Source organism: Eupeodes corollae, chromosome 2, assembly GCF_945859685.1.
Source record: "Eupeodes corollae chromosome 2, idEupCoro1.1, whole genome shotgun sequence".
In the NCBI taxonomy this organism is placed as follows: domain Eukaryota; kingdom Metazoa; phylum Arthropoda; class Insecta; order Diptera; family Syrphidae; genus Eupeodes; species Eupeodes corollae.
The window spans coordinates 2,473,411-2,485,978 of NC_079148.1; positions in this window are offsets into that span (position 1 = coordinate 2,473,411).

Consider the following 12,568-nt stretch of genomic DNA (forward strand, 5'->3'; position numbering starts at 1 on the left):
CAGTATTTTGTGTAGCCTCCTTGCAATCCCAGTATTATTCCCACAACTTTTAGATCCGCACATATTTTCCAAGAATGAAGGTTGTACTGAATTTTCTCGAGCAGATTCTTTATATTTTCGTATGTTTCTTTAATGTGGACGCCATGTGCTAAAGGTACAGATGCAAGATCATTGCCATTATTCAGTAAGACAGCTTTTTAACTTAATTTTGAAGAGTCAATGAATAGTCTCCATTTGTCTGGTGAATAGTCGTATCCTAATTTCTCCATTAGTCCCCGCACATCATTGCAATATGTGAGACCACTTTCTTCTGCGAAAAAGTCCACAAATTCAGCATCGCGTTGCCTATAAACAGATATCTGTGTACTAGAGTGAAGTAAATTCCATTGTTGAAGTCTAGAACCTAAGAGTTCAGCTTGAGCTTTAGACAGACTTAGGTCTCTGACCAAATCATTTAGTTCTCCTTGCCGTATTAAATGTGGTTCTTTTTCATTTACAAGGAAATCTTGTGATGGAATGGTGGTTTGAGTTGAACAATCTGATTCTATGTCGCTTACCATCTTCTCTATATCTGTTCCCTGCTTTGGAGGTTGCGGTGGTGGACACTTTTCACTGTGAGGAAGAGGTTTTGTTACGGATTCTACATCAGGATACACAATTTTATCTCTTGTTTTGTACGAATATCCCTTCAGTTTAGTCAGACAGAAATAACAGTCAGTTACGTGATCTTTTTGTTCCCTCCAAATAACAGGTTTAGAAAATGGCATTGCTGGGTTGGTACCTTTAGACCATCCTCTTAAATAGCGTACACACCTTAGACAAAAATAACTTGGTGCCCAAGGTTTGTTAATTGTGTTTGGAATGTTCGAACCAAAATACAAATTATAAAAATTGTTTAGTGACGGTGTAGGCCGTTCTCGATTTGAAATGGAAGTAAATTTTCCACAAATAAAACAAAAAAGGTCTGGTGAATTTGAGCACTTTCGATTCATATTGTAAGCGGTGTATATTTAACACTTGTTTGAATTAAAATATCCGAAATATAACTCCAAAATCTTGTCACAATTAAATAAACTCCGCAGAAAACTTCTTGAAATAGTACGCCGTTAACTTCTATAAATCGTTGTATTAATATCGTTAACTTCTATAAATCGTTGTATTAATATTAAACGTCAAGAACCAACAATGATGTCGCATCGAAAAGTGAGGGTATATAGTGTACTTACGAGTAGCAGTTTTAGTTTTGGTATTATGATCAATAGTGATGACTTATTTCGATATACCCTCAAATTTTTGTCATATTTAGAAAAAAAAAATAAAAAAAAAATTTTCGGACATCTCGATGTAATAGAAGATTTTTATTATTTTTCTGTTAATACATGAACATTAGGGATACCGAAAATATATATTTGGACAAACTGCAAAAAGTCGTGTTGACCAGTGTTATCTATACTTACTTGTTCTATATTTAAATGTCACTTTTCATTTTGAAAAACATTAAAAACATTATCAGCACTATGAAACGGAATCAATATAATAGCAACTTTTAGAACGACATATTGAATTTTGACAGTTCTCATACAATTTGCCTACAAAACAGGTGACACAGAATATATCAAAAACATTACTTCATCATATTTTTTAACAAAGTGTATGGCCCTTAACAAATCAATTTATGTGCCAATTAAAGTCTTCTAACAAATTCATAAACTAAAGCTAAACGTACCATAACATAAAAAGTATGTAGGTTACAAGTCGAGTTCATTTCATATTATGTGTACGACTAAATGCAAAATCATAAATAATGAACCCTATTAATTAAATTAGGTACACATCATACATTAAAGATTTAATCATATGCCTCAACTCAACATCAGCACAACAATAAAATCAAAATCTTTTCATCATCATTTAGTATGACGAAGACGATGACGATGACGAATAATAAACAAGGAAAGGAACCATCAGTACAGAAATAAAGAGCTGTCTTGATGTTTATATACAAATACAATTATTTGATGACTTGAGAAGAATGGCTTTTATTATTATTTCTTATTGTTGATAAATATAAGAACAACAACAATTAGCAGCAACAATATAATGATCCTCGCTATTCGCTACTCTTCTTCTGGTTTGGTTATGGCTTACTTTTGAAAATAGAGTTTATTTAAGTTTAATTTTTCCTTCTACATGCATTTTATGTGGACGAGTATGGAACCTCTCCATTTTCAAATATAAGCCCGTGTTTGAATGAATTTTGAGACGCAGCAGACGTAAAACCCAGATTGAACTAAGCAAAGCTCTATGCTTGGTGTAATGTGTATATAGGGAAGGTACACTCACCTTCAACTGAATATGCATTTAAATAAGTTTTAAAAATATAACTTGGTCCTAAATTAATAAAAGGGTCTTTTCAGGTCCATGAAATATCACGATGACTTTTGTCTAAGGTTTGACAGTTGCGAATGTTAAAATTTATCGTTTTTCTTTAAACAAAAACAAATCGGTCGTTGAAGTTCACAGATCACTTATTGCGTTACGTGACTTCATCCAAAAGTAAAATTATTGTACATTAAGAAAAAATAATCTTCAAACCTTCAGTTACCTTTACATCCACTTCTATCAGTCTAATTTTTCGTTCGAATTGAAGAAGGAGTTGCTGTTACGGTGAATGGCGAGCGCTTCCTATTATTTTCTTTCCAAAAATGTATGAGCTATACTGTATACATCGACGACATTTGATATTAACAAAAAGGCTGCGCAACTTGTCATGCACCGCGTTTCACCAATCAACAACCTTGCCAAGAGTAGTCCTGTCAATGCAACTTTTAGCCTCTCGATTACTTTTTATTGTGCTTTGTTAAGTCATTAGCTTATGCCGAAAAATAAAAGCTCTTGAATTATTGAAAGTTAATATTTTATTATTGATTACATATTTTTAAAGTCGAAGTTTTGGAAAAGAATTGTAAAATAGAAAAATTAGACTGCTAGAATCAATAATGCAATTTGTAATCTTGGTAGACATATGCCGGAATTGATATTTAAAAATAAATGCCATGAAAATGTGCAAAATATTCATTCCAACAATATTTCTGTCTTATATTTGTATGTTAAGTTCTTAGGCTCTTAAAGAATACCCAAAATGATATTTAAACACAAATAATGATTATATTGATGCAACTATTTAAGTTTAATACCCAAAAACTTAATTGGAAGTTATGTCTGTCCAAAATAGATTTAAAATACATTTGTTTAACCTTAAGTGTTTCATAAATTCTAAAATTACTAGAAACGCATAATCTTGTAAGCAATTGATTTGCTATATTGGCTGAGCGAAGAAAAGACAAATTTTTACGTAAAACATATAAGTTTGAAGACAAACTCAGGGCATTATTTAAATTATTGTGTATAGCTAGCTTAAGTTTCTCTAAAAAACAGCTTCTTTTTCTTTAAATAAAAAACAACTATGGAGTTTATAAAGGAATTTTCAATAGGAACTGATCAATTTTGACCAGCCATATTGTTTGTTTTACTGTCTGTGAAAATATCTTCTTTTAGGCGCCAGTTATAGCCATCATTGGTTTTCATCATTGAAAACAAACATTGGAATTTTGTTAACAGGTCGTTTATGGCTATCATTAAACATTTCTGTCATTGAAAAAAATTTCCTGATTGAAATCCACCGACAACTTTTTATTGACAGCTGTTCAGGAAAATGAATTTCCGTCACGAAGATAGAAAAACAAATTTTTCATAAAAAATAAATGGTCTATTTAACGTTTCTTTCATTACAAAATTCTTTGTATATTTTCCGATCGATCAGTATATAATTTGCATTTCTAATAACAGGGAAACACCTTCAAATATCGATTTCAATGATAGCTATAACTTGCGCCTTAACCAATCACTTAACATCATGTAGATAAGATGTTTTTGACATGTTTTCAACAAAATGGTTGTTCTCTTATTACAACGATGTGTCCTTTTTATGGGGTAAATGGTTGTCCTTCCAAGTCGACTTTTCAAAGTTTGATGGCCAAATTTGAGTCCACCAGCTTAGTAAATAATCAGCCAACATCCGTATTTCAACCACTTTTCGTGAAAGTTTGCAGCAGGTTCTGAAGCCTACCGCAGACCACAAAATGTTGAATTTCGTATAAAAAATCCAACCGACCCAGGAATTGAAACTAAATGATCATACGTAACGTCCTAGCACAAAAAGGCTCCAATGCATCCAAATAAAGTTAATGTTTGATTTGAATTTCGGGCTGGAGGTGTAATTGGCTCGTACTTTTTCAAAAATGCTGACTCGGCCAACACAGTCACCGGCGGTGAAGGCTATAGATTGCTGATCACCAACTTTTTGTGACCTGAATTGTATGATATGGATACCGATAGCTCAAAACACAATCGATATTTTTACTATTTTTCCTAACATGGTTATCTCGCACGGAGGCAACGTGAATTGGCCACCAAGATCGGGTATTTGACACATTTAAACTTTTTCTTGTGAGGGGAGAGTACGATAACTCAGGCGACAAAGTTTAATGACAGATTTATATAGAACATTTAAAAACAAGCATTTTTTTACTATGGGAGGGGGTCTATCTCCCCCCGTTTAGGCGGTAGGCGCAATTTAAAAAAATATGTACGTTGAATGGGAAAAAAATATTAAAATATATTAGTAATACTTACTTAAGTATTATACACTATTTTAAAGCCTACACTTGTTTCTTAATCAAGTCAAAACTATGTATAGTTTTTGAAAAAAATTGTTTTAAACTCAAAATTTGTGCAAAAAGTTGTTTAGAAAAAGGTTTAAAGTGTAATTTTTCAAAACTTTAAGATTTTCTACTATAATTTTTTTTGGAATTCATTGCTCTTATTTGTTTTTGATCAAAAACTGGAAACAAGATGATTTTATGTCTTAAAGTTCTAAAAAAAATTGAAAATTACCAAAAACAAATCTTTTAATTAAATTATTTTTTCCTTACTTCAGTATTTACGAAGTCTTATTTTGATAGTAATAATCGAATATGGATTAACCTAAGATAACTTAATTTTCCTTAAATCCAGGTTATTTAAATGAAAAATAAACTTTGAATGCACCCCATCTTGCACCCTCCCCGAATTGCACCCACCCCAAATCCTATAGTGTTTCCAAGCAGGGTGGTTGAAGAGGGGTAGCATGGCCCCCATACACATCCCACTGTTGCATACACCTAAACTTGCCCAAACCTTACTGTTGTATACAGCCAAACTCGCATCTACCATAATTACTATCAAAATAAGAGCAATCAAGCATAAATAAATTAAAATAGTAGTTTTGGTTATTTTAAATTTTCTCAAAAACTAAAAGACATAAAATCATCTAGTTTTCAGTTTTTGATCACAAACAAGTAAGAGCAATAAATTCTATAATAAAAACAATAGGAGGTAATCTTGAAGTATTGAAAAATTACACTTTAAACCTTTTTTTTTTTAACTTTTCGAACAGAATTTTGGCTTTAAAAAAATGTAGAATACTTAATTGTAAGTATCACGGTTTTTTTTTAGCATTTTTGTTTCCATTTTAAATAGTGAAAAATGATTGTTCTTAACTTTTTTTTAAAAAATCCGTTATAATATCTTGTCGCCTGAGTTATCGTACTCTTGCCATCACGGGCCTGAAAGACAACACAATCTACTCGTATGTCTTCTGTCAAATTCAGTCTGATTCATGAACCAAAATGTCATCAAAAACGTATCCTTTTGAACTATCATCACCGAGCATAGCCGCGGCGGTCATTGAAACAATGTTATATCTCACACATAATGCCACTGATGGGGCTCTCAAACATTCAATTTTAAAATTCGCTCTCATTTAAGTTACATGTTCACTTATAATTGTCTAACCTACATTAGCGCCCATCAAAACAATTACTACCAATAAAAAAAAACTTTAAAAAAGTGTATTTATTCAATTGATTTTGAGTGTACAATTGTTGGTAACTCAAAAGCATGTTTCTTATACTTTCCTTATAAGCCCACCGCCTCCGCCTCCGCCGCTGCGATCTGATCTCCTTCTCCCATAATCTTTCTCCTACACAAATCTCTGTTTTATCGAATCGTTTATTTTGTCGTTTGATCAACGCTTAGAAAGAGAAATAGCCTGTTGCACTACAACAACAAGAATTATCCACGATCGTTGTCCATATTTGAAATTGAAAGAACTTTAGCCCCATGATGGTGGTTTCTTCTCCACCTCCTCCTCCTGCTCCTCTTACTGTCTTATTCTCCCGCATATTTTAATATTGGTGCGTTTTAAAACATAAAAAAATGTGTAGTTTGAAAAAATAAAAAATTAACAAAACAAAATGAATAAATAAATAAAAAAAAAGAAACTCTAAAAAATAAAACCTGACTATTTTATTTCGGAAGCCGGCTTTTGTTTTCCTTTTTGTTTGGTTGTATTTTTCTTATTCTTCTTTTAACTCTCTCAAGATGTTTAATTTGGTTACGGAATCAAAAGAACGAAAACGATAATCAAATACTTTGAGAAGCAAAAGAGTAAAACGAAAACAAAAGCTGTGCACAGTATAAATATGGAGGTTCCTATCTTAACTATTTACTTGTTTATTTTACCGAGTGATTTGGATTGTTAATCTCTTGGTTAGACTGAGTTTAAGGCGGTCATCCCATGTGATAGGTTCAATAAATTGCTAGTTTAATATGTCTAGAATGTAGTAGTAAAGGAATTTTTAAAATTGGAAGTAGTTTTAAAGATACAGCAGGTCCATGGAAAAATATGGGGTAAAGTTTCTTCATCGTCGATGGTGACAGTAAAACTTACAAAGGGATCCTAGTTATCATCTTTAATGAAGGTTTTGAAGGTTATTTGAAAGTAATGTCTGTATGGGATGCCCTAGAGGCCGCGAAGCCCATACCTATTTGGAGAAACGTGATGAAAAGCGAATCTCAAGTTCTGAGCGGCGCGTAAGTGATGCCGTTAAACAAGCCAGAATTGATTCAAGAGTTGAATCTGCTTTGAAAGAGTTTCAAGAAGAAGAAAAAGAAATAATCTATAGACCAGGCATTGCCGATTGAAGGGTAAGTTGATATTTTCATATTTAAGAGGACTTGAAACTTTAAACGAGTTTTTATCAAAACTGTGTTTTTCCAACTTTCCTCCATCGTATCCCAAAAACGGCTTGACCGAATGACTTGAAATTTTATGGGTTGGATTTAGCACATGTAAAAGCATGGAATGAACTATCGACGAGCAAAAATAGCAAAAAACAAAAACGCGAAATTCACGACTTTTTTTTCAAATATCTCCCAAAAGTCCAATTTTTTGGTATATTCATTTGATGATAGTTCATTCCATGCATTTAGGCTAACAGACTAAAACGACGTTTATTAACTTCCCATAGGAAGTTATTGTAATGGGTCCGATTTGTTAAATTGAAAATTTTGACATTTCTCGACGTTTCAAGGTCCCTAGAGTCGAAATAAAAGATTTTTAGAAAGATGTCTGTGCGTGCGTGTGTACGTACGTTCGTACCTCCGTACGTTCCCGACATTTTTTTCGTTGTCCATAGCTCAAGAACCAGAAGAGATATCGATTTCAAATAAATTTTGTTATTCAGATAATAAAGCAGTAAGATGCAGAGAGGGCTCTCAAGAAAATTGTGTGGGTTGTTTTTTGCCATAGCAGTTTGAAAAAAAGGTGAAAATTTTGGTTAACCCAAAATATCTTACGAACCAATATATAATAGATTGTAACGTGATATCAAAGAAGTATATTTTTTCAAAAAAATCCATTTAACGGTTTTTTTTATAAATCAAAAAACTGAAAACAAATTTGACATCTGATAAAATTATGAGAAAAAACGAATTAACAGTTTTTTTTTATAAGAAATAAAAATCTAAAAAAAAAAAACATTACTCAAAGTTGGTAAAAATTGAATATCGATTCAAATATCTTTTCAAAACCTTGAAATTTAGGCTTCAAAGTTATTTTATTTTACAGAAAATATTATTTTCGATATTCAGTAATTTTTATATAAAAATCTTACAGTCCGTTTTTTTTTATAAAATAAAATCTACAAAAAATAGTACGCACATTTGTTAAAAATTGATACTAGTACATATAGACAAACTTTTAAGCATGACAAATTGACCGACGGGATGGAAAGTTATCAGTGTGGGTCGCATCCCAGCCTCTTTTTTTTTTAGATAAGCCAATCAGCCGGAATCGTGGAGGAAGTTCGAGCTCAATTTTCGAGGTGGAGCCGTTCGATTTTATATTTATATTGTCGAACTATGTTAATAAATGATAATAAACTTAATAAAGTTGTTTCTATTTACTGGTCGTAAAGAAAATCCTTAAAATTCCTAAAAATACAGGCCGTCACATGGCATGACCCCCTTAAGGGATTTTGAAAAAGTCAACGGTAAGAAGTTTTCAAAGTTCGTATTTATAGAATTCAACGTACTCACTACTATAATATTTATCTTTCAATATTAAGGGTCAAAGGTTTTGTAAAAAAGACCAATTAGTTACTTAAATCATTGTTAAACATCTGTTAATCCATTGAAAGTGATGATTAAAATATCTCTGCATTTTGATCCACGTTTAAAACCTCTAACAACTAATTGAAGATCTTTCTTTTTTGACTTTGACTCTGACAACAATATTTAAAAGTTCTATAAGTAAACATGAACGACGAAATCGATAAGATTAAAATGGCAACTTGTTTTGACTACTCTACATCAGATACATATTTTGTTTCGGAAATTATAATCAATGATTATTTCAGCGGGTATTTCCAACGTAAGTGTAAACTTAAATTGTATTATTCGGATTGTTAACCACGTATTGTTATCGGATCTTAGATCATAGTGAAAATTTAATGAGCCTCTTTAAAATCATAAACATTTCTTAATCAACTACAAAATAATTTATCTTTCTGATCTTATTCGTAGATACCGTAGTTTAAAGTACGAGTATATATGTATGTATGTATGCACATTTTTAATTATATTTTAATCCGGATAGCTTTTATTTTTATCGGTTTGAATGTTTTTTTTTTATTATTGGCCGGAAATTCTTAAGAGCACCAATTTATTGTAGATTGTCAATCTAATATTCTGTTATAGAGTTCATAACTTGGATTTTCATTTAACAAAAGATAGCACACATTTTGAACGAAAAAATTATGTTATTTATGGTATCTGTCAGGGAACTTTTGTTTATAGCTAACATTGAAATCAATACGTACAAAATTTTAATTGATAATTGACTGTTTCCTTTTGATTAAAATTAAAAATTATGTTCAGATCAATCGGAAAGCCCTCAAAGATTTTTTCTTAGAATAAAATATTTAATTATTCTTTTAGGGGCCAGTTATAGCTTTCATTGAAATCAATTCGGAGAAATTTTTGAATTGATATTTGACTACGTTTCCCTTCGATTAGAAATGATAGTTATATACTGATCGATCGGATTTCACACAAAGAAAAGAGGCTGGGATGCGACCCACACTGATAACTTCCCATCCCGTCTGTCGATTTGTCTTGCTTCAAAGTTTGTCTAAATGTACTCGTAACAATTTTTACCAAATTTGCGTACTATTTTTTGTAGATTTTTTTTTAATGAAAAAACGGACTGTTGGATTTTTATATACAAATTACTGAATATCGAAAACAATATTTTCTGTGAAATAAAATAAGTTTGAAGCCAATATTTTTAATTTTTGAAAAGCTATTTAAATTGAAAGTAAATTTTTACCAAGTATTAGAATTTTTTTTTTAGAGTTTTATTTTTTGTAAAAAAACTGTCATTCGATTTTTTTCAAAGTTTTATCGAATATTGAAAACAATATTTCTTATAAGATAAAATTAGTTTGAAGAAAATATTTCAAATTCTTGAAAAGATATTTGAGTCAAAATTCAATTTTCACCAACTTTTGTTAAATTTTTTTTAGGTTTTTAATTTTTTGCACAAAAACTGTCGACTCGATTTTTTTCAAAATTTTATTGAATGTTGACAACAATATTTTTTGAAAGATAAAAGTTGTTAAAAGCCAATATATACAATTTTTGGAAAAATATTTGAGTCGAAAATCAATTTTTACCAACTTTTATAGATTTTTTTTATGTTTTTATTTTTTGTAAAAAAAACTGTCAATTCGATTTTTCTAAAAATTTTTCGAAATTATTCCTTTAAGATAATAACATACTTCTTATAAGATAAAATAAGTTTGAATCCTAAATTTTAAGTTTTTGAAAGGATATTTGAATCGATATTCAATTTTTACCTTTTTGAGTAATGTTTTTTTTAGATTTTTATTTTTTATAAAAAAAACTGTCAATTAGATTTTTCTCAAAATTTTATCAGATATCAAAAACATTATTATTCGTTGCACAAAATTGTTTTGGAGATGAAATCATATTTCAGTCGTAAAATTTTGGAGGTGACAAATTTTTTTTTTCAGTTTTATTGATTTATAAAAAAAAACGTTATATTGATTTTTTTCAAAAAATATACTTGTTTGGTATCACGTTACAATATATTATATAAAATTTAATTCAAGTCTCTAGCGTTTTTGGTTCGTAAGATATTTAGGGTTAACCAAAATTTTCACCTTTTTTTCAAACTGCTATGGTAAAAAAACCACCCACGCAATTTTCTTGAGAGCCCTTTCTGCATCTTTCTGCTTTATTATCTGAATAACAAAATTTATTTGAAATCGATATCTCTTTTGGTTCTTGAGCTATGGACGACGAAAAAAACGTCGGGAACGTACGGACGTACGGAGGTACGAACGTACGTACACACGCACGCACAGACATCTTTCTAAAAATCTTTTATTTCGACTCTAGGGACCTTGAAAGGTCGAGAAATATCAAAATTTTCAATTGCACAAATCGGACCCATTACAATAACTTCCTATGGAAAGTTAAAATTGTTTTGAGTAAAAAGAGTGTAATTCCGCATTTGTTTTTTTCTAAAAATGTATTTTTCTATTTATCGAACTCAATTTCTTTTTTCTGAACAGCTGATACTTTTATGTTTAAAGCAAAACGAATCGTTCCACAAATTTGTGTTTCAATTGCACACGATTCCAATGACTGATTTCTGTCAATAAAGATTTTTCGATGGCTTTCAATCAAATCGAATGTTTATTTTCAATGATGAAAACCAATGATAGCTTCAACTGGCGGCTTATGTCCCAAAGTGAAGCGAACCGTTCCATTGATTTTTGTTTCAATTTCACACAATTCCAATGACAGATTGCTGTCAAAAAATAAGTTTGGGTGGATTTAAATCATGATATTTTTTCCATTGACAGAAGTTTTCAATGAACGCTTATAATGACCTGTCAAAAAAATTCCAATCATTGGTTTTATAGATGAAAACAAAAAATGACTTAAAATAATTCCCAATTGTCAGTGTAATATCGTTTTATTTAGTTAACTAAACTATACGCATTTGGTATTGAGATTTTAAAAAGTACATACATTTTAATGGGAACCAACTAAGTTATGTTGTATTTTTCTTTGACATTTACGTTAGTCAAAAGTTGACAGACGTCACCAACAGTTTAATTGAAATTTTATTCTTTAATAAGGTGTTAAGTACCAATTACGTAAATATACTGAATCGTGAAGGAGAGGCCTAAGTTTATATGTGATATAAACAAATATTCAACGAGTAAAGAATTTTTTGAAAAAAACTTTAAGAAGACAGGGATTCCATTTATTTTTTAAAGTTTTTAAAAGAAGTTAAAAATAAGATGTACAAAATAGGAATCGAGAGTACGATCGGTATATCATTTATTAATATGTCTTGGCATACTCTTTTTTTACATATCGTCCTATATTCCATGAATAAATGCTTCAACATTGACTCACAATGCGCCAATTGCAGCGGTCTTGTCACAATAGACATGAATCTTAACATAGCTCCACAAAAAATAATTTAAAGTTAAATTGATAGATATATGTAGGCTGCTAATCGACCAGTCTCAAACGTTAAATAAACTGTTCACCAAACTGGCCTCTCAATTATTCCATTGTTACGCGTGTTGTGTGGCAGGTGGCACTGTTTTGTTGAAACCAAATGTCAAACATAAGTCAAACTCTTGCATTTTACGAAAAATAAAATGTCATCATCGCACGGAAGCGCTCATTATTCACAGTAACTTTGCGATTCGTATCATCTTTGAAGAAATGAGATCCGTCAGCCCGTGATCAACACTAAACATTGACTTTTCTGTATGTATTCGTAGCTCTTGCAATGCTCCTGGATTCTCTTCACTTCAAATGCGACAGTTTTGCTTGTTCTCGTATTCATTCCACTCGAAATAAGCTTCATCGCTAAACCCAATTTTTCAATAAAAAGCGTGCGAAGAACTGTCTCAACGGCACCCATTTTGATAATAGAATTCAAAAATTTAAAAGCGTTGTTCGTTAGTTAGATGATGATTATTTATATACCAAACTGATTATGTTTGACAGTGACACAAAATACTAATCGTGCATGAACTGTCAAAAAGAAAACATCAACAAAATGACCCTATTT